Source organism: Protopterus annectens, chromosome 8.part0 (assembly GCF_019279795.1).
Source record: "Protopterus annectens isolate FY-2018-M chromosome 8.part0, PAN1.0, whole genome shotgun sequence".
NCBI classification, from domain to species: domain Eukaryota; kingdom Metazoa; phylum Chordata; order Ceratodontiformes; family Protopteridae; genus Protopterus; species Protopterus annectens.
The window spans coordinates 750890851-750912441 of NC_056741.1; the positions used below are offsets into that span (position 1 = coordinate 750890851).

The following is a 21591-nucleotide window of genomic DNA, read 5'->3' on the forward strand; positions in this document are numbered from 1 at the left end:
GCAGCCTCCAGGATGTCCTTGGTGGGTACACCTCTGAGGAAAGCTGCAGAGGTGGAGGCTGCTCTGGTGGAGTGTGTCCTGACCCCCTTGGGGGGAGGCTTTCCACGCTTTTTGTAACAGAAATGGATGCAGTGTGCTATCCATTTGGAAATGGTTTATTTGGAGATTGCTTTGCCCTCTGCCCCTGCAGCAAAGCTAACCAGCAATTGATCAGACTTTCTGAAGGATTTAGCCCTGTCTATATAGTATCTGAGCTGTCTGTGCACATCTAGAGAGTGAAGAATCCTTTCCCGTTGTTCTGGGGATTAGGAAAGAAGGTGGGCAAATGAATGGAGTGGTTGAGAGCCACACTGAACATCACCTTGGGGATGAAGGATGGGTTAGTTCTGAGGGATACCCTCTCTGCATGAAAGATCCCACAGCCATGAGTGCTTGCAGCTCAGAGACTCTTCTGGCTGAAGTGATGGCCAAAAGGAATGCGGTCTTCCCGGAGAGAAATTTTAGCTCTGCAGAAGAAAATGGTTCGGGGCAGTGTGAGTTTTTCCAAGACAAAGTTAAGGTCCCAAGTTGGTGTTGGTGCCCTTCTGGGGAGCTTCAATTTGCTAGCTCTTCTGAGGAATTGCTTGATCAAAGGGTGTAAGAAAAGGGGCTGCTCCGTGGGAAAATGAGCAGAAATAGCAGAGGCATGAATTTTTATAAAGGAGAAAGAGAGACCACTGTGTAGTAGGTCAGCTAAGTAATCCAGGATTAGAGGGATGGAGGGCTGTGCTGTATTGGCTCCCTTAGCCTGAATCCAGTCGCAGAACCTTTTCCATTTATCTGCATAAGACTTTCTGGTGCTAGGACATCTGGCCTCAGGGATAACATCCAGAACCTGTTTACTGAGGATGGCAGATTGGTTTGGGGTTAGGGAATAAGCCAAGCTGCCAAACTGAGTGCCTGCAATTGGGGATGCATGAATTCCCCGTCCCACTGGGTCAAGAGTTTTGGAAATCTGAGGAAGATGCCATGGAGGCAGCTGGGACAGGCTGCGCAAGGGGTACCAGTGTTTTCTGGGCCAGTCTGGAGCTATAAGAATGGTCCTTGGCTTTTTCTCCCTTATTTTGAGCAGTACCCTGGGGATGAGACGTACGGGAGGAAGGGTCTATATTGAATCAGCGAACGCTTAAAAAAACGAACGCTTATTCATCAACCCTATTTCAGCGAACGCTGAAAATCCCGAACATCCGGAACAGCTTATTCATCAACCCTATTTCAGCGAACGCTGAAAATCCCGAACATCCGGAACAGCAAACTTTTTCTCGGGGGGGGGGGGGTCGCTGAGCCAGTTTCGGGAGTTTGCTGTTTTCTCCACTGTGGTGCGATCTCAAAGTTGGTATATTTAAGTAGAGGGGATGGTGGGGGCAAAGTCCCCCCACATTAAATGTTGTAAGTTTTTTTTTTTTTTTTCGTAACATCGATTTTTTTTCCCGGGGGGGATCACTGTTCCGAGTGTTTGGGATTTTCAGCGTTCGCTGAACTAGGGTCAATGAATAAGCGTTCACTTATTTAATATAGACCCGGGAGGAAAGGCATAGACCGATAGATTGACCCAGGGGAAGGACCGGGCATCCACTTTCCAAGCCCTGCAGTGATGCTCCCTGGTGCAGAATTTGCTGAGCTGATGGCTGGTGTGGGAGGCAAATAGGTCAACTTTCAGGGTTTCCCATTTCTGAGTTATTAAGGTGAAGGTACTTCTGTTGAGTTGCCACTCGTGTGGGTCCAGAAGTTTTCTGCTTAATTGGTCTGCCAGAGAGTTGAGAGAGCCTGGTAGGAATTGTGCTAACAGGTGTAGTTGCATGGAAGAGGCTGTGAGCCAAAGGGTCATGGCCAGCCTGCACAGAGTGTAGGAGTGAGTCGCTCCCTGCTTGTTGATGTACCACATCACAGTGGTGTTGTCTGTCTTGATTAGGAGAACCCCTGGAGAAAGAAGGGGTTTGAAAGCTATCAAGGTGTGCTGCACAGCCATCATCTCTTTTAACTGATGTGCAGAGGGATTTACTGCCGTCCAGGTGTGCACCCCAAGCTTAGTCTGATGCATCTGTGGTGAGAGTCTGGGCGGTGGGGAGAAGGGCAGTCCCTTGTTGTGGGAGCATGCTGCTGTCCACCAAATAAATTCCTTTCTGAGGCAAGGAATTATATGGTAGAAGAGTGTTCAGGTCTTTAGAGTGTTGACACCAGAGGCTCTTTAGGTACCAATGAAGTTTCCACATATGTCCTTGAAGGACATCCTCATTGTCAAGAATATCTTGAAATCTGCCAGTTTCTGGGGGACCCCTTATTTGCTCCCAAGCAAAAACATTCCTGTGTCTAGAAACGGTCTCAAAAGGACAACACTTGTCTAGAATTAACTTAACTAAAGGGTCACTGTCTGAAGTGCCAAGTGTTCTGGGCTCTGGATTCTGGAGGAGAACCACCCGCCAGTCAGAATACTCATCCTCTGAAAACACACTGTTCTCTCTGACAATACCTGCACAAGAAAGTACAGTTGTGTACACCTACCATAAATGTAGATGTTCGAGTGTCTTCACTGTTGCAGTCATGACTGTAGGGTTCTCCCCTGCCGGCAGGCAGTCCTCGGTCGGCCAGAATCCCAAAGTCTGGGTCCGGCGTCGGCTGTTCAACCACGCTCCCTGACATCAGAGCGCCAGGAGTACAAAGCTGACAGCCGACGCCATCTTCTCCAGTTTTTCTTGCCCCCGATGTCAGGAGTCCCAAAATGAAAAAGGTCCCATATCCTTTGCAAATACACCTCAAAAGAATGGTGAAAAAAGGAACCACACGAAAGTAAAAACAAGAGAGGATAGGAGGGAGGGAAACCCAGACTGCAACAGTGAAGACACTCTAACATCTACATTTATGGTAGGTGTACACAACTGTACTATGTTCATCGTGTTTCACTGTTGCAGTCATGACTGTAGGGTAGAATCCCAAAGCTGAAAGAAAGGGAGGTGGTCATACAGAAGAAGGGGCGGCTAAAAGGCCCTGCAAGACTGCAGAGGCAAAGCCTGCCCTAGACAGAGTAGAGAGGTAGATTGTAGTGCTTAGAAAAAGGATGCACTGAACTCCAAGTTGCAGCCTCCAAAATGTCCTTGGTAGGAACTCCCCTGAGAAAAGCCGCAGAAGTGGCAGCAGCTCTGGTGGAATGAGTCCGTATACTCCCTGGGATTTGCTTTCCATGGTGAGAATAAAATCTGATTCCATGAGCAATCCATTTAGAAATGGTCTGTTTTGAAATGGCTTTACCTTCAGAACTTGAAGCATAAGAAACAAACAATTGCTCTGATTTCCTGATGTCCTTGGTTCTGTCCAGGTAAAAACGTAGTTGTCTGTGTACATCCAAGGAATGTAAGATCCTTTCCCCTTTATTTTTGAGGACTGGGGAAAAAGGTAGGCAAGTGGATAGTCTGATTTAAAGTCATTTTGGAAACCACCTTAGGCATGAAGGTAGGATTAGTCCTCAAAGACACTCTGTCTTGATGAAAAATAATATAAGGCTCCACAGCCATAAGAGCTTGTAACTCCGAAACTCTCCTGGCAGAGGTTAGGGCTAACAGAATAGCTGTCTTCCAAGATAAAAACTTGATGTCAGAAGAGGCGGCAGGCTCAAAAGGAGGCAAGGTCAGTTTTTCCAAAACATAGTTGAGATCCCAAGCAGGAATGGGAGGAGATCTAGGAGATCTTAAGTTCTTAGCTCCCCTGAGAAACTGTCTCATGAGCTGGTGGGAAAAGATTGGAGGGTCTGTATTATAATGAGCAGAAATAGCAGAGGCATGAATCTTAATGGAACAAAAAGAGCGGCCCTTATGTAAGAGATCTGTCAAGAAAAGTAAAATTAAAGGAATGTTCGGAAGAAGAGGATCTGAATCCTGAGCCTGCATCCAGGAACAAAATCTTTTCCATTTCCCTGCATAAGATTTTCTAGTACTAGGACGTCTGGCTTCCAAAATGACATCCATAACATGCTTGGGTAGGAAAGAAGAAATCAAAGGCCCTGGATTAACCAGGCCGCCAAGCTGAGAGTTCTGACATGAGAGTATAGAACCTGACCCTGATGTTGGGACAGAAGGTTCGGAAACTGAGGTAAAACCCAAGGGGGCTCCAGACGTAGGTTTTTTAGAGTTGGGTACCAAAACTGTCGAGGCCAATTTGGGGCCAGCAAGATTATCATCTTGGGCTTGTCCTGTTTTATCTTTAATAATACCCGTGGAAGAAGAGGAAGAGGCGGAAAGGCATATCCCGAAAGGTTCCTCCAACTGAATGATAGGGCATCCACTTTCCAAGCTTCTTTGTGGAAAGTCCTGGTGCAAAAAGTCTGTAGTTGATGATTGAAGTGGGATGCAAAGAGGTCTATGTGAGGACATCCCCAGACTGCGGTTATCATCCTGAATATTTTGGTGTCCAGCATCCATTCGTGTGGATCCGGAAGGTTTCTGCTCAGACTGTCTGCCAGGAAGTTTAGCTTCCCTGGTAGAAACTGAGCTTGAAGGTCCAGATTGCAAGCTAGAGCTGTGTTCCATAGATCCATGGCTAGTCTGCAAAGGGGGTAGGAATGAGATCCCCCTTGCTTGTTTATGTACCACATAACTGTGGTGTTGTCTGTCCGTATTAGTAGTTGCCCTGGATGTAAAAGATTCCTGAAGGCCAGTAGAGCTTCCTGGACGGCTGACATTTCCTTTAAATTGATATGCAGGAGCCTCTGATCCTTTGTCCAAAGGCCCTGCAGACAGTTGCCCTGAAAATAGGCTCTCCAAGCATAATCCGAAGCGTCCGTGGTTAGAATGTGAGTGGCAGGAGGCAGACAGAAGGGTTTCCCTTTGTTTAGAGCACATGCCCTGGACCACCAAAGAAATTCCTTTTGAAGGCAAGGAAGGACGGAGATCAGTATGTCTAAACTGTGGCAATGCTGAGACCATACACTTTTTAGGTACCACTGTATTTTCCTTGTGTAGTCTTGCATATGGTACGAGAAGGATGCAGGAGGCCATGTAACCCAGAGCTTGCAGGAATCTCCTTGCAGATAGCGGAGTTAAAGTTGCCAAGATTTTGAAAGTTGAAGCCAGCTGTAACTGTTTTTCGGATGTTAGAAATGCCATCTGGGTTGTGATGTTTAGAAGAGCACCCAGAAAAGTTATCTGTTGTGAGGGTGTCAAATTTGACTTTTTTATGTTTACAGAGAAACCCAGGAACTTGAGGAGGTTCTGAACAAATTCTAGATGCTGGAGTAAGACATCCTTGCTGTCTGCCTGAATTAGACAATCGCCCAGATAAGGGTAAATTTGAATTCTCTTTAGTCTTCAGTAAGCTACTACTGGAGCCAGGCATTTGGTGAAGACCCTGGGCGCAGTAGACAATCCAAAGGGCAGTGCAGAGAATTGAAAGTGCCTCGATCCGGTCTTGAACCTGAGGTATTTTCTGTGTTCCTGCCTGATGGGAATGTGTAAATATGCCTCCTTTAAATCCAAAGTTACCATCCAAGCATCTTTGGACAGCATTGGAAGTAGCTGCTGTAGAGTAAGCATCTTGAATTTTGGAATCTCTAGAAAGGTGTTCAAGACCGACAGATCCAGAATGGGTCTCCATGAGTTTTGCTTCCTGGGGACTAGAAAGAGCCTTGAGTAAAAACCTTGTCCCATCTCTGAAAGTGGAACCAATTCTATGGCTTTCATAGCCAAAAGAGCTTCCACCTGGTTTAAGGCCTCTGTCCATTGATGTTTTGGAAGGTCTGGCCATCCGCTTGGCCTTGGCAGGGTATGAAAATGTAATGTGTAACCTCTTAGAACCACATCCAGAACCCACTTGTCTTGGGTTATAAGATTCCAATTTTGATAAAAAAAAAGAGGGAGTTTTCCTCCGAGAGGGGCTTCCAGGCAAGAAGTTCCTGCAGCCCAACAGAGGGAGTCATTGAGTTGGTTTCCTATGAGTTTGTGACCTGTCCTCTCCTCCCCTAGGGGTGGAAGCAGTCCACTGTCTTGGTCTATAAGAACCTTGTGTTTGAGGCCTTCCTCTGGAGCGTCTATATCTACCCCTCTGAGGCCTGTCTGAAGTGGGAAAGGACCAATTTTTAGAAGGCCAATTTCTGCTAAATCTTGGTGGCTGTACTTGCAAGAAATCTTTAACTGTTTGCATGGATTTCGCCTTATCCTCCATCTTTTTAATCACTTCTTCAGCTTTTGATCCAAACAAAACATTATGCTGAACAGGAGCATCCAATAATTTAGCTTTCACTTGTTCTGGCAAATTTTGTTCCTTTAGCCATGCATGCCTTCTAATGACTGTGCAGTAGCCCTACAAGAAGCCTCCAAGGCATCAAATCCACAGTGTAAACCATGCTTTCCAACTTGCTCAGTGGCATGCAATAAGTCATGTAATTCCTTATCATCTGCACAGGCAGAAATGGAAGTAAGCTTTTGTTTTAAAACAGACAAGAGAAATTGCTGGTATTTCAGCATATGAAACTGACAGTTTAAAGCCCTGATGGACAAAGTAGCAGAAGTGTACACTTTTTTGCCCCATCTTTCTAAAGATCTAGAGTCTTTTTCAGTGGGAATGGGATTTTTGGCAGAAGCGGCCTTAACTCCCTTAGGGCCCTGAGAAATGGTTTCAGGGTCAGCAGAAGGGTTCTTGTATAAAAACTGGTGGGAATCAGGAACCCTGTAATATCTATCCAGCTTGACAGGAGCAGGAGGAAAAGAATCAGGGGTTAAATTAGCCTCCGAAAAAGCATCATCCACAATATCCAAAACAGGAGGAATAGCCAGGGGTCTATGTTGGGGGAGAAGAAGAAAATCCCTTAGTCTTTTCTTAGATTCTGAACACTCTTGTCCTTCCCAGTGGAAATGTTCCCTCATTTCATGCAAAGTTTCCCCAAAAGAGAAATCCTCAGGGGGAGAAGCTGAGGGAACAGATTCCTCAGCATCAGAATCCTCATAAGGAGGGAAAGAATATTCCTGGTCAGAAGAGGAAACTGAAGAAACTGAAGAAACAGAAGCCTGATCAGAGGAATCATAATAAACATCTTGTCTTGGCCTTTTATCTGGAGGGGGATGTGAACCCCTAATCATAGTAAGTAAATCCTCTGCCATCTTGAGTAACTGTTTCTGTGACTTGGGAGCCGGTTCAGAAGAGGCCTGTGTTGCAGTCTTTGATTTAGAAGGAGTCTTTGCCTTTGCCTTTATTATAAGCTGAGTAGGCCTGAAAACCCCTTTGGAAGCCGGTACCTGCACAGCGGCTCCGGACCCATCCGAAGGAGCATTGTCCGAAGTTCCTGCAATAGAGATATTTAAAGGCCTTGTTGGTTCGTCATGAGAGTCCGTTTCGGCCATCGGTTCTGAAATGGCCGACGACAGGGGCTGCAAAAGCACCTCACTGACGACGGCTGAACCTGAAGCTGGCTCCACTTGTGCGCTATCATCAGATTTGGACCTCGGAGGCCTGTCTTTATCCTTGCGACGTTTGTGAACTCCGGTAGCTGGAACTGTATCCGACGACATTTTGTAGTTAAAGTGCCTACCGAAGTAATGAAAAGCAAAATCGTACCTTCGTTTAATTGTACGTTGATTGAATCTAACACAAAAGTGACAACTAGCTACGTCGTGGTCAGGGCCTAAGCCAGGAATACAGTAAGAATGAAAATCCTTATGAGGTATTTGCTTCCCACATGAAATGCAATTATTAACTTTTTCTGACATCGGACTGGAACAAGAAAAAGTTTTCCCAACGGGGTACTTAGCTTTGAGTGGAGAAGAAAGTCCTCGGACTGAAGTTTATCAGAAAAAATTGTCAGGAGTCAGCCGACCGGCACTTGCGAACTGCTATCACCGCACGGCCAGAAAGACTGGAGAAGATGGCGTCGGCTGTCAGCTTTGTACTCCTGGCACTCTGACGTCAGGGAGCGTGGTTGAACAGCCGACGCCGGACCCAGACTTTGGGATTCTGGCCGACCGAGGACTGCCTGCCGGCAGGGGAGAACCCTACAGTCATGACTGCAACAGTGAAACACGATGAACATCTGTGAAAGGTAAACAGCCAGCTAAAACAGAAAGGCTGCAAGACACACACACCATCTGATCATACACCCTAAGTTTTTGTTGCTATCTCCTACAAATATATCTAGTGGGACAATGGTCAGGGGACAGTCTACTGTCCCTGGCAATAGGTCTCTTTCCTCAGACAACTCCTATATTTAAAAGTGTTTGGTTCTCCCATACCTTTAACAGGTACTGATCCAGCCCTGATGTGTTTAACCACCAGTTAATAGTGTTCATTACAGCTGCAAAGAGGGAGTAGAGACAATAGGTAAGTGGTTTGCAGAACTGTCGCTGGCCATGCCAGAGTCAATAACCATAGGCTGAGGCAATAATTTTACTTTTTCTTTTTAGGTACAAATCAGAGTGGAAGCAGCAGGGCTGTGAATATTGCCCAAGCTGTAAACACAGTAGGGGAAAAAACAATTACCAGTACAGTAAGTCAAAAATTCGCTAGTAAGCACCAAGCACACTTTACAAGTAAACACAAGCAGTACACTAAAAATTGTGTCACCAGACTTTAAACTTCTAGTCAGAAATCAGAAACATTATTAATAAACCTGTTGTCTGTCTAACCCTCAGCTCCTCACACAATATATACTTCCCCAAAAGATCTCTTAGATTAGAAGAAAAACTCCTCCTAACTATACATAAACCTACCAAATCCTCTGGTCAAAGACTATACACCTACTCTGCATCAAACATTTTGAATTCCCTTCCACTAACATTTAGACATATCTGTAGTCTGCCCTCTTTGAAATGCTTGTTGAAAACAATTCTTCTCCAAATCTTGGATCTGCTCCTGATCTAATTAAGGCTGAAGTTCAGAATGAATCTCTTTTCTATCTCCCTACCTCTTTTCATCCTATTCAGGTTTCTCTCTCTCGCTCTCTGCTGTTTCATTAATATTCTCTATCTCTCGTTTCTATCCATCTAATGGTCTATTTAGCCGTAAATAACTGCACTACAAGAATAATGATTCTTTGCTTTTGATTTCCATTTTTTCCATTTCGGATTATACCATATCTTAGATCTTCTTATGCTACACTGTGTTTCTGCTCTTTCCCCCAAAATTTGGGGCGGGAGGACCCTTGGGAGGGGAGAACCCTCAGCAGATCAAAAAAACCCAGAAATTTAAATAAAACCCGTAAAAAAAAAAAAAAAAAAAAAAAAAAAAAAAAAAAAAAAAAAAAAAAAAAAAAAAAAAAAAAAAAAAAAAAAAAAAAAAAAAAAAAAAAAAAAAAAAAAAAAAAAAAAAAAAAAAAAAAAAAAAAAAAAAAAAAAAAAAAAAAAAAAAAAAAAAAAAAAAAAAAAAAAAAAAAAAAAAAAAAAAAAAAAAAAAAAAAAAAAAAAAAAAAAAAAAAAAAAAAAAAAAAAAAAAAAAAAAAAAAAAAAAAAAAAAAAAAAAAAAAAAAAAAAAAAAAAAAAAAAAAAAAAAAAAAAAAAAAAAAAAAAAAAAAAAAAAAAAAAAAAAAAAAAAAAAAAAAAAAAAAAAAAAAAAAAAAAAAAAAAAAAAAAAAAAAAAAAAAAAAAAAAAAAAAAAAAAAAAAAAAAAAAAAAAAAAAAAAAAAAAAAAAAAAAAAAAAAAAAAAAAAAAAAAATAAAAAAAAAAAAAAAAAAAAAAAAAAAAAAAAAAAAGATATCTGCGTTACCCCAACATCTCCAACGCCCATGAGAACTCCTCAAAGAAAAACATGGGGTTGCAGAATTTGGAATCCTTGGTTTGCTTTAAAAAGGCGTCAGCCTAAATTGGTTGGAAATATCCAAAGCCATGGAGAGGATCATAAGCCTAGATGGGACTTGATTTTGCATCCCAGTTGCATTGAAAAACTCATGTCAAACAAATGTTAACTTTACATCACAGATGGGTTGCAAACTGGCAAAGAACCCACAGGGTCAGAGTTGCTGGGTCAGACTCAAAGCCTGTCAGTGGTGTCACAAGTCCTGGGCCCACTCTTGTTTGGCATCTACTTTTCAGTACAAGCAAACACAGGAGGTTATTGACAAAGTTTGCAGATGACTGCAAACTGCCATAGAAAAACACATCTGACACAGATATCCTTCAGAAGGGTCTCACAGAAGCGGATAACTGGTGCCAGAGCCATGGCCTAAAGTTAAATGCCAAAAATGCATAGTCATACCCTTGGAAAAACAAGGTTACCCTAGCTACCAAATGGTGGCAATCCACTGAGCACAGAAGAAGAAGTTATCAGGACTACTAGGGACTGGGTTGATAGTAGTCTAATAGTGCATTTTGTAGCTGCATTAGGAGACTATTCTACATTTGCCCACCTTATCATGAAAGGATTCTCATCTAGATCAAGGAGGTCATAGTAGTCTCCTATACTCATCACTCATCAGGTAATGATTGGTACAATGCCCCATTGAATGTATCCTGACCCGACGCGCAGCAGCTGGAGGCCACAAAAAGTTCCTCACAAAAGGATAAAGATTCTCAAACATCTGTACCATACTGCTAGGCTAGAAAGAACAGCTCTATTCAATTAAACACCTTTTAACTCAAGTGACACACGCCTAACATACAAGGCCATATCGACCAGATTTGATGAATATGCTTCACCTCAAAAAAATCTAGATCCGTCAGAGCCACAGGGCAGGAGACTTAAACCTGTTCTGACTAATAATAGGGTACTGGAGGATAGATTCATCACCCAAAGACTCTATGCACCAATGGAATAAAATCCGGTGCCGGGCAGAGCACACCTCGCTGCGGCGCATTCAGAGAAATCTTGATAATGGATGGGAGATCGCAGATACCTTTGGGATTACCTCAGTGTCACTGCTCAACAGAGCCTCAGCAAAATAATGGTATAGTTCCCCATACTAAAGGGGTGGCATGAAAGCCTGAAATTATAGTGGAAGCTTTATGTAATGCCCTCGGGCAGATAGTCTAGTATGAACCTATGAACCTATGAACCTAAGCTGGTTGCATAAGTGTGCACAAATACTTTGTTGAAGCACTTTTTGATTTAATTGCAGCATTCAGTCTTCTTGGGTAGGAGCTTATCAGCATGGCACATCTTTGACTTGGCAATATTTGCCCACTTTTCCTTGCAAAAGCACTCCAATTTTGTCAGATTGTAAGGGCATCTCTTTCACAGAAAGGCTGCAAGACACACACACCATCTGATCATACACCCTAAGTTTTTGTTGCTATCTCCTACAAATATATCTAGTGGGACAATGGTCAGGGGACAGTCTACTGTCCCTGGCAATAGGTCTCTTTCCTCAGACAACTCCTATATTTAAAAGTGTTTGGTTCTCCCATACCTTTAACAGGTACTGATCCAGCCCTGATGTGTTTAACCACCAGTTAATAGTGTTCATTACAGCTGCAAAGAGGGAGTAGAGACAATAGGTAAGTGGTTTGCAGAACTGTCGCTGGCCATGCCAGAGTCAATAACCATAGGCTGAGGCAATAATTTTACTTTTTTCTTTTTAGGTACAAATCAGAGTGGAAGCAGCAGGGCTGTGAATATTGCCCAAGCTGTAAACACAGTAGGGGAAAAAACAATTACCAGTACAGTAAGTCAAAAATTCGCTAGTAAGCACCAAGCACACTTTACAAGTAAACACAAGCAGTACACTAAAAATTGTGTCACCAGACTTTAAACTTCTAGTCAGAAATCAGAAACATTATTAATAAACCTGTTGTCTGTCTAACCCTCAGCTCCTCACACAATATATACTTCCCCAAAAGATCTCTTAGATTAGAAGAAAAACTCCTCCTAACTATACATAAACCTACCAAATCCTCTGGTCAAAGACTATACACCTACTCTGCATCAAACATTTTGAATTCCCTTCCACTAACATTTAGACATATCTGTAGTCTGCCCTCTTTGAAATGCTTGTTGAAAACAATTCTTCTCCAAATCTTGGATCTGCTCCTGATCTAATTAAGGCTGAAGTTCAGAATGAATCTCTTTTCTATCTCCCTACCTCTTTTCATCCTATTCAGGTTTCTCTCTCTCGCTCTCTGCTGTTTCATTAATATTCTCTATCTCTCGTTTCTATCCATCTAATGGTCTATTTAGCCGTAAATAACTGCACTACAAGAATAATGATTCTTTGCTTTTGATTTCCATTTTTTCCATTTCGGATTATACCATATCTTAGATCTTCTTATGCTACACTGTGTTTCTGCTCTTTCACTTTTCCAATTATGCAACACGTTACATTTTTACATTATTTTTCTATTCTTTGTACAAACTATATACTTAGATTGATATCCATTCTGTTTAAAAAAAAAAAACATAATAATTAGGACTGTGGAGCTTTTCTACCAATGCCTTCAATGAAAACAGGCACAATTAGACCCAAACTTTCCTGGTAAACAAATAAAAAAATCAATATCACAAAAAACATTTACTACCCCAGAAATTATAAACACTAATTCTGTTAAAAACTAACAAATGGGAAAAAATGCACATTCAGACTGTAAAAGCACAGCCCAAATACTTCATATTTTATAAAATTATAATTTTTCCAACACAAAAATGAAAAATAAGCCAAGTAAACAAAGCAGAAGCACATATACAGTGGATATAAAAAAAAAGTGTACACACCCGTTTTAAAATGCCAGGTTTTTGTGATATAAAAAATGAGACCACAATAAATCATTTCAAAACATTTCCCACCTTTAATGTGACCTATAACCTGTACAATTCAATTGAAAAGCAAACAAATCTATTAGGGGAAACATATATAAATAAAAAATGTATAATAAGCTGGTTGCATAAGTGTGCACAAATACTTTGTTGAAGCACTTTTTGATTTAATTGCAGCATTCAGTCTTCTTGGGTAGGAGTTTATCAGCATGGCACATCTTTGACTTGGCAATATTTGCCCACTTTTCCTTGCAAAAGCACTCCAATTTTGTCAGATTGTAAGGGCATCTCTTATGCACAGTCCTATTCAGGTCACTCCACAGATTTCCTATTGGACATAGCTCTAGGCTCTGGCTGGGCCATTCCAAAACTTTAATTTTCTTCTGGTGAAGCCATTCTTTGCTTGATTTGGATGCAATGCTTGGGGTCATTGTCATGTTGAAAGGTGAAATTCCTCTTCATCTTCAGCATTCTAGCAGACGTCTGAAGGTTTTGGGCCAAAAGTGACTGGTATTTGGAACTGTTCATAAAATTCCCTACACCTTCCCTACACCTTGACTAAAGTCCCAGTTCCAGCTAAAGAAAATCAGCCCCAAAGCATGACACTGCCACCACCATGCTTCACTGTGGGGATGGTGTTCTCTTGGTGGTGTGAAGTGTTTTGCGCCAAACGTGCATTTTGGAATTGTGGCCAGAAAGTTCAACCTTGGTCTCATCAGACCATAACACATTTTCCACATGCTTTTTGGAGACATTATGTATTGTTTTGCAAATTTTAGCCGGGCCTGGATGTTTTTCTGTGTAAGAAAAGGCTTCCGTTTTGCAATCCTAGGCCAGACATATGGAGAATACGGGAGATTGTTGTCACATGTAGTACACAACCAGTACTTGCCAGAAATTCTTGCAGCTCCTTCAGTGTTGCTGTAGGTCTCTTGGCAGCCTCCCTGACCAGTTTACGTCTTGTCTTTTCATCAGTTTTGGAGGGACGTCCAGTTCTTTCACTGTTGTCCCATATTTTCTCCACTTTTTGATGTCTGTCTTCACTGTGTTCCATGGTATATCCAATGCTGTGGAAACTGTTTTGTACCCTTCTCCTGATTGGTACCTTTCAACAATAAGATATCTGTGATGCTTTGTAAGCGGTCTGCGAACCATGGCTTTTGCTGTAGCGGGTAACTGAGTAAATGTCAGAAAAATCCTACTAGGACAGCTGAACTTTATTTGGGGTTAATCAGAGTCTCTTTAATTGATGGCAGATGTGTAGCCACGAAGACTGAATACTATAATTAAATCAAAAGGTGCCTCAACAAAGTATTAGTTTAAGGGTGTGCACACATACGCAACCAGCTTATTGTACGTGTTTTTTTTTTTTATTTCTTATAATTTTTCCCCTAACAGATTTGTTTTTCAATTGAAGTGTACAGGTTATAGATCACATTAAAGGCGGGAAAAGTTTTGAAATGATTTATTGTGGTCTCATTTTTTATATCACAAAAACCTGGCATTTTAACAGGGGTGTCTAGACTTTTTATATCCATTGTATGTACTGCTGCTGCTGTGATAGTTCAGCCTTGAACTAAATGAAAATATGCCCATTAACTAATTTTGTTCCACATGAATGAGATTCATGACTTTTCACTGCTGAATTACAGTGCCCCTAGTGAGGTGGTGAGCAGCAGATGATTTTTATTAGTTTTGTAACCAGAAAATGTTAAAGAATTAACAGTACATTGTCCCATTTTAAACTTCTGAACTTAGTTCAGCATATCAATGTGCTAATGTTAATTCTCTCTGCTGAAAATAAATTCCTAGTAGGATGACAAGGACCCTCTGAGGTAATAGAGAAAGTGAACATGGTGAACTGCAAAGTAAGACCATCCAAAACAGGAAATCAGAGCAGATGGAGTGGTGTTGAAACTATGGAGGGAAACTGAAGCTTTTGTGTTGGCATTGGAGATGAGACAAATACTAGTTAGCATGTTGTCAGGGAAATCTAACCCTTCTGTTGAAGTGGACAAAATTATGTTTGTCACCCAGCAGCAAGAAAGTTTTCTTTTTTTTATGCGCTACCAGATAGAACAGATTTACTACAGCATCGTACTGAAACTGTGCCAGTTGCTTGTGGCTCAGTGATTGCATCAGGAATTCTCAGAATAACCCATTTGAAGTAGCTTGGGAAGATCAGGTGGTAGTGAATGAAACCTTTAATGTCGGGATTGTCGATTCAAGCCCCATGTTGGGTGAGTCTGTTTTCTTGGAAGTGAGTTAGCTTTCTTGTAGTTCAGGGTTTGATTCCTTCAACCTTCATTTGTCTACAGTTTGAGTCTTTGCATTCACTTAACTGGACAGTGCTGTGGTAAGTTGGGCTAGCTTTGTGAAAAGTCTCCTATACCACATACCTAGTAGTTGTCTGTAAATCTAGAAAAGTAAGTGTAAAACAGTATGAATAACAGAAGTGTTCTTCAGTCTCATTGTCGCAGAAACCTATGGGTAGTGTCCTGCCAAGGACATAGCACCCTGCCAGCTTTCCAAATCTCTAACTCCTCTCCCTTTAAATCATCCTGGCTGCTGATATACTTCCCTCCAAAAAGGGTGCAGACTATCAATAAACCAGAGTGAGTTACAGCTTCAATATTTTCCTGCCGCATCAAGGAGAAACATTTCTGTGGCTCTTGAAGAACAGCAGTAAAGCTTCTTGCCTAAGAGAAAAGATTGTCTGTGGGTAATCCTTGCGTCTGCCAGATATTTTTTATTGAATGTTTGTGGCATTATTCTCATCTAGTTTGATACGTATGTATATATAAAAAGCTGCTGTTTGAGGTATGCCACCTTAAGAATAACAGCTTCTCTCAGTAATGACTGTTAATATAAAAAGTTAACACACTCCTGTTAAAATGCCAGGTTTTTATGATATAAAAAATCGAGACCACAATAAATCATTTTAAAACTTTACCCACCTTTAATGTGACTTGTAACCTGTACAATTCAATTGAAAAACAAACAAATCTTTTAAGGGAAAAATTATAAAAAATAAAAAGCTTACAATAAGCTGGTTGCATAAGTGTGCACACCCTTAAACTAATACTATGTCGAAGCACTTTTGCTTTAATTACAACATTCAGTCTTCGGCTTTGTATTAGAGCATTACCCCACGGCGATTTTCCCGCAGGAATAGACGTGGCCTGCATGATTGACATGGCAATCCTGTGTGATGTTGCATGGTAATCATGGGTGAGTGACACACCATGCAGATTATCAAATGGCCTGGAGAATATTCATCATATGGTCGTACCTTGGCGCATACTACTCAACCTGTTAGAGCAAGAAATCTGGACAAAGTCACCAGTAATGGGGGGGACAAAGGCCCAAAAAATAGGGACGCTTTTTTAAATATTGCTCTTACCAACTTAGAAAATTGATAGAATAACAGATTTTGCATCAGCATGAATTTTTATGAAGGGTATGAAGTGTGAAACTCAAATGTCTTGTTTGTTTCTCGCACTAACCCTTAATTTACCAGAAAACCACAGTTTTATGAGAAACAGAACAAAAGTATGAGGCAAAAATCTGGACATTCTGCAAAAATCTGTACACTTGAGAGATATGCATTGGCGTTCTTGAAATAGGGCCATTCCAAGGGAGTTTTTCAGTATGGAGTTAAACTCAGTATGTACTATACGTTTGTACAGGAATTGCTTTAACAGGGGGATGAGCCACCCCCCTGCAATAAATAAAGGTATCTTACTGACTCAGAATATAGTCTCCTGCTAATTGTATAGCTTTTAAAAGAAATGCAGCTACAATTCAGGCCATTTCAAATGCCATTTGCAGATTCATCACTCATCATAAAATGACCACCACTGCAAACCACTTGAAAAGGCTAACTGGCTACTGTTTCACAATGTGCTGACTTTCTACTTGCCTCTCAAATACTTAAAAGTTAAGAATGACACCTTCCCTCCACTAGTTTCCAGACTATGCAGAGATGCACCAACACACAACCTTAGACATCTTAACTGCTCATGTCCTCTCCTCCAAACCTCCCACCAACCAAATTTGCTACATAGGCCATGCTTTCACAGTCCTTGGTACCAAACTGTAGGAATCTCTCTCTCTTACACCATTTTCCATTCACAAATAAAAGTACATTTCAAAACTCCTGGAAAATGCAACTGCTACCTCTCTAGTCCTAACTTAACCTCTTCATTCCCTTCTTCCATCTACATACCTTGTTCAGTTGTTTCAGTATGCCATCTTTGATTTCCACTTGTACATATTGTACTCAATCTGTATATAAAAAAATAGTTATGTACTCACCATAAGTTTCATAGGTAAGTACTAGGCTATTTGGCCCTAGGGCCTATATAAGCATAGCCAAAAATGTACCCTGGCTTTCGCCACCCAAGAAAATCATCATATCCTCGGTGTGTGTGTGTGTGTGTGTGGGGGGGGGGTGTAACAGAAAAAGAAAGAGAAGGGTATTTGTGACTTTTTGCAGGGTATATGGATGAAAGTTCGTAATTCTGAGATTTTCTTGGTTTGGATTTAATTGCATCTGTGTTGTCCATTTTCATTTTGTCCTCACATATGGGGCTCGGATCCGTAAGTGCATCACTGACATCTTCCATCCCTGGTGGATACCTCCCTTGCCCCAGGGCAAAACAATACACAATTCTCCCCACCCTGCTGACTCTACCAGACAGCACATTTGGATGAGCGAGGGTCCTAGAACACAGTGGTCTCCAAATGGTATGAGATGGGCTCCCAGAGAAGCAGACAGGCTGTCACAGGGCTGCAAATGCACCTAAGCGGAGTCATCAGCCACTGGCAATCTCGGGAAGGTGGACATATAGGTATCATACCGCTCTCATTTTTTTGAATAACTGGAAGAGAAGATCTGCCTCAGGGGAAGACTATAACAATATGGCTACTCACACACAGTCCTTAAGCCATCTGTTCTCCAGGAAAACAGAGTCTAGCCTGCTCCTACAAGTTTTTGGGGTAAAAGACTGGAAGATAGACAACTTGACATCATGCTCAGCTCCCTAAATAAATCACAAAACCAGAGTGGGTGTCTTTATATAGAATTTGTTACCAACAACTTCATGGCCCTTTCTGACAGACATAAGAACAGATTTTGAACTAGAGGAAAAGGAAGGGCCCCCAATGGGGTATTTACCTACCCGACAACCAAGAGATGAAGCTGAATAAATGGTACTACCAGACGTAAAGCTGATGAGAGTCTGCAAGAATGTACCAATGGCAAGAAACTTCCGAGTCTGGGCTCATGTATACACCCCTCACTTTTATATAATCTCATGCCAACAGCAAACATACACAGTGCTAAGAAGAAGCCTAAAGCTGTGTAGACTGGCCGGGTGTACAGTATCCTCAGTAGGATATGTACTATACACAATACCTACTGCACCAGTCATTAAAGGAGAACCGCACCCACAGACTAAAAAAACATGTTTAATTCATCATGGTTTGGTGTTTCCTACATTTTACCACCACTCTGGGACTATTTATAGGTTTTTAAATATTTTTATATGTAATTTCTGAGTCCGACCACATGGGGTCTGGCATCTTGAAGTAATTCTGATTGTTTAGTCAGCCTCTAGGTATCCCATAATTCAGTGCTTGTCTGTAAAAAAATTACATCATGTAGGCCTCTTTCTTCCTAAAGCTTATGTCACTGCACTGATTTTACATGCACACACTATCTTTCAGTCAGTTAGTTTTAAGTAACATGTCATGCCATTCAATGACTACTTAAAACACAAATAGTGCAAATGCCATAGAACAGACTTTCAAAGTGCTTTTTACTGCTGCTTCTTTTTAGAATGGATAAACTGCAGTCTTTTGTGAAGCCTGAATTTGTACTATTTTGACTCATCTCCCATCCCCCTTCACACCTAACTTTCCTAGCTGTCAAAGTGCCAAGTGTAATTTGACCGGGTTCCTAATGTGATTGACAGTTCACAGCAGGAGACTTGACTCATGTACTGTTTCCTTGTTCTTGCCTTTACTTTCTGTATGGTTAAGGGAAGGACCGGGAAGCTGTGACATCACAGCATGGTGGGTTTTTAGGACGGTAGTGGTGATGTCAGTTTGGGGAGGGAAATGGCCGGAAAACTCTCTGTACTCAGTGGCCTTGATGACATCAGTGAATTGGAGACTTTTCCAGGGTGGGACAAAAGTTTTTTGAAAGTGAAACCAACACAGTACAGTAAGCTACTGTTCCAGGGGAGAGAAACAGTCAAAAATATTTTAAATACTGTACTGTTGTTTATTCACAGCAGGGACAGTAAATAGGGAGAAAAAGAGACGGAGAAGTTGAATATTTAATAATAGAATCCCATTGCTCTCCTTTAATGAAGAACATCTACATAAATGAACACGTAATGACAGCAAAAACAGCTGCTCCTAACAAAACTGAGGTAGAAGAGAAAAAATACTAAAAATTGGAGGTACTAGAATGTTTGTGGAAAATGAACGGTTATACAACAGGCAAAACACAAGCAGGCTTATCCCAAAAATCAGGGGATATTGACAGGAAAGTGCAAGACTTGTGCTATAACCAGCGGTCTTCAGAAAATGTTTTTTGGATGATCAAAGACAAGTTGAATACAGAGCAGGCCAACGAGGAAATAACATTTAACCAACAAAAACAGAGACAGCAAGCTAAAGGAGACTCTGCTTCTCAATATTTTGACAATAGCAAGGTCTATATGACAGAGTCTGTTCCAAAAGAAAATGCTTGAGAGAGTATAAAAAAAAAAAAAAAGCCCAGCAGATGACTAAAAGCATCAAAAGTACCTTGTACTTGGCAGAGCGGGATGATCAGAAGAAAATACGCAACATGATATTAGTGAATAAATGGGAGAGCTATAAAGCACAAGTTCCATTACATATAGTTTTAAAACTAGTGGCTGAAAAAAGACTTGGTAACTGGGTAAACTGGTGTGAGGTTTGTTCTACAGTTCTTCCCTTTGTGTCATTAATGTTTAGGACACTGAAGGGACAGACGTAATAACCGTTACAGCTTTTTGCCCTTATTAATATAAATAGCTTTAAATTTGCACGTTATATTGTAAAGCAATTCTGTACTTTAAAAAGTCAAGAGGTATTTTGAATGTGAAGTGGGGAGTTATTAGTGACTGTTGTATATGATAAAGATAATAAACTTATACTAATATGTCCAAACTTTATACCATGACACTATAAGAAAAGTTGTAAAGTAACAGTTATTATAATGTTGTGTTCTTGGGCTGCTGGGTGTGTAAAAGCATACTGCTCGTATTATACACAGAATTATAAAAAAATCCCTTTACAGAGGTGGATATCTAGGCAAATACCTTTAAACTTTGGAAAAGTATATATTTTTAGGTAAGTAGCCTTAAAACAAAAAAACATGAAATGTACATTTCTTATCTGGAAAAAAAAAAATCAGTAGTTTATTTTGTTTCATTACCACAAGCATTTAGTTGGAGGAAAGAAGTCTACAGGTACAAGTAATTAATCATGAGAGATCAGAACACTGTTCTATGAGAAATTTACAAGTTTAGTTCTTGCATTTGTAAACGTTCTTGTTTTTTTGCCTCCCCTTCCCCAGAGTCTTTTCCCCCCTGAAAAAGAAAAAAAAAAGTCTGGAAATACATGACATGAGTTCAACGACAGGTGAAAAGAAAAAAAATTACAAGATCAGCCTGCCAAACATGATAACTGTGTGCATGCAAGCTGCAAACACACATTCTAAAGACCTGTTGTGCACAATATGCGAGAGTAATATATTTTTCTCATAGGTTTATACCAGGCTAACAACCACAAGGGCCCTTTGCAACCCAAATGTGACCCACAAATTTGATTTATATTCGATTTATAGGGGATGATTTACTGGCTGCCTCTGTCCATCAGAGAAAAAGGAGCCAGTCCAGGGATGAATGTCCCCATTACCCATCCACAGGTTCAAATTGGGCTTAAACAGGGATAAGGAGGAACTCTGCTTCACATGGATGGGGAGTCTATTCCAGAAAATGGGAATTCTCTGAGAAACATATCTGTCTCTCCAACATGTCCTACTTATGTCGCAAACAAAATTTTGGCCTTTTAATCTAGTAGTTCTGATGCAGTCTGTTTCGCATATGTGTAGAAGATTCTGCAAAACAGGGTCCAGGTATGCCTTTTTGCCAGGCAAAGATCACCACTCACGGATCTGTATGATAAGAGACAGGACATTGAGGCAATCAGCAGGGAACATTGAATTTACTCGGTTTTCTTGTTGTAAGGAACCTCTGTCAACGTCCCAGCTGCTGCATATGTCTGGACAGGTAAATACCAAAGGGGGCATTATACTCTATGAAGGACGAACACAGTGGGATGATGCCCTCTCTGGACCTATATGCTGTGCCTTTGCTTATAAAAACTGAGTAACATAGAAGGATTTTGTTACTACCTTGGGCACATGTTCGTCAAAGGCTAGGTTACTATCTACACAAGTTCCCAGATCCCTGACTAATGAACTGACTTTTTAAGGGTGTTTCACCGATGATGTAGTTACCCAGGGTAGCAGACTCCCCAAAAGGTGCTATAATGCATTTCCTGGTACAAGGTTTTAAGCCATGGCTTTGGCACCAAGTTTGTCTGCATTAGACCTTCCTGAAGGGTGCTCTCATCTTGGAAGGATTCAATGACTGCTCCCAGTTTGCAATCATCTGCAAACTTGGTTAGCCAGAGGCCTTGGATATCTGCTTTGACATCTGAGAAGTAAATACCAAAGAGGAGTGAGCCTACCACAGAGGGGGATTCCACTGGTTACCAGACTCTTTATGGAGGTGACCTCACCAATTCTAACCTCCTGAATGCTATCAGTGAGACAGTTTACTGTATAACCC

General features: G+C 41.1%; 1 protein-coding gene across 4 annotated transcripts in view; it reads right to left on the bottom strand.

Annotated features, from left to right (window-relative positions):
- The window catches only part of CLK2 (CDC like kinase 2), a 747936-nt gene that overhangs the window by 679497 nt on the left and 46848 nt on the right, over window positions 1-21591 (bottom strand). The window lies entirely within an intron of this gene.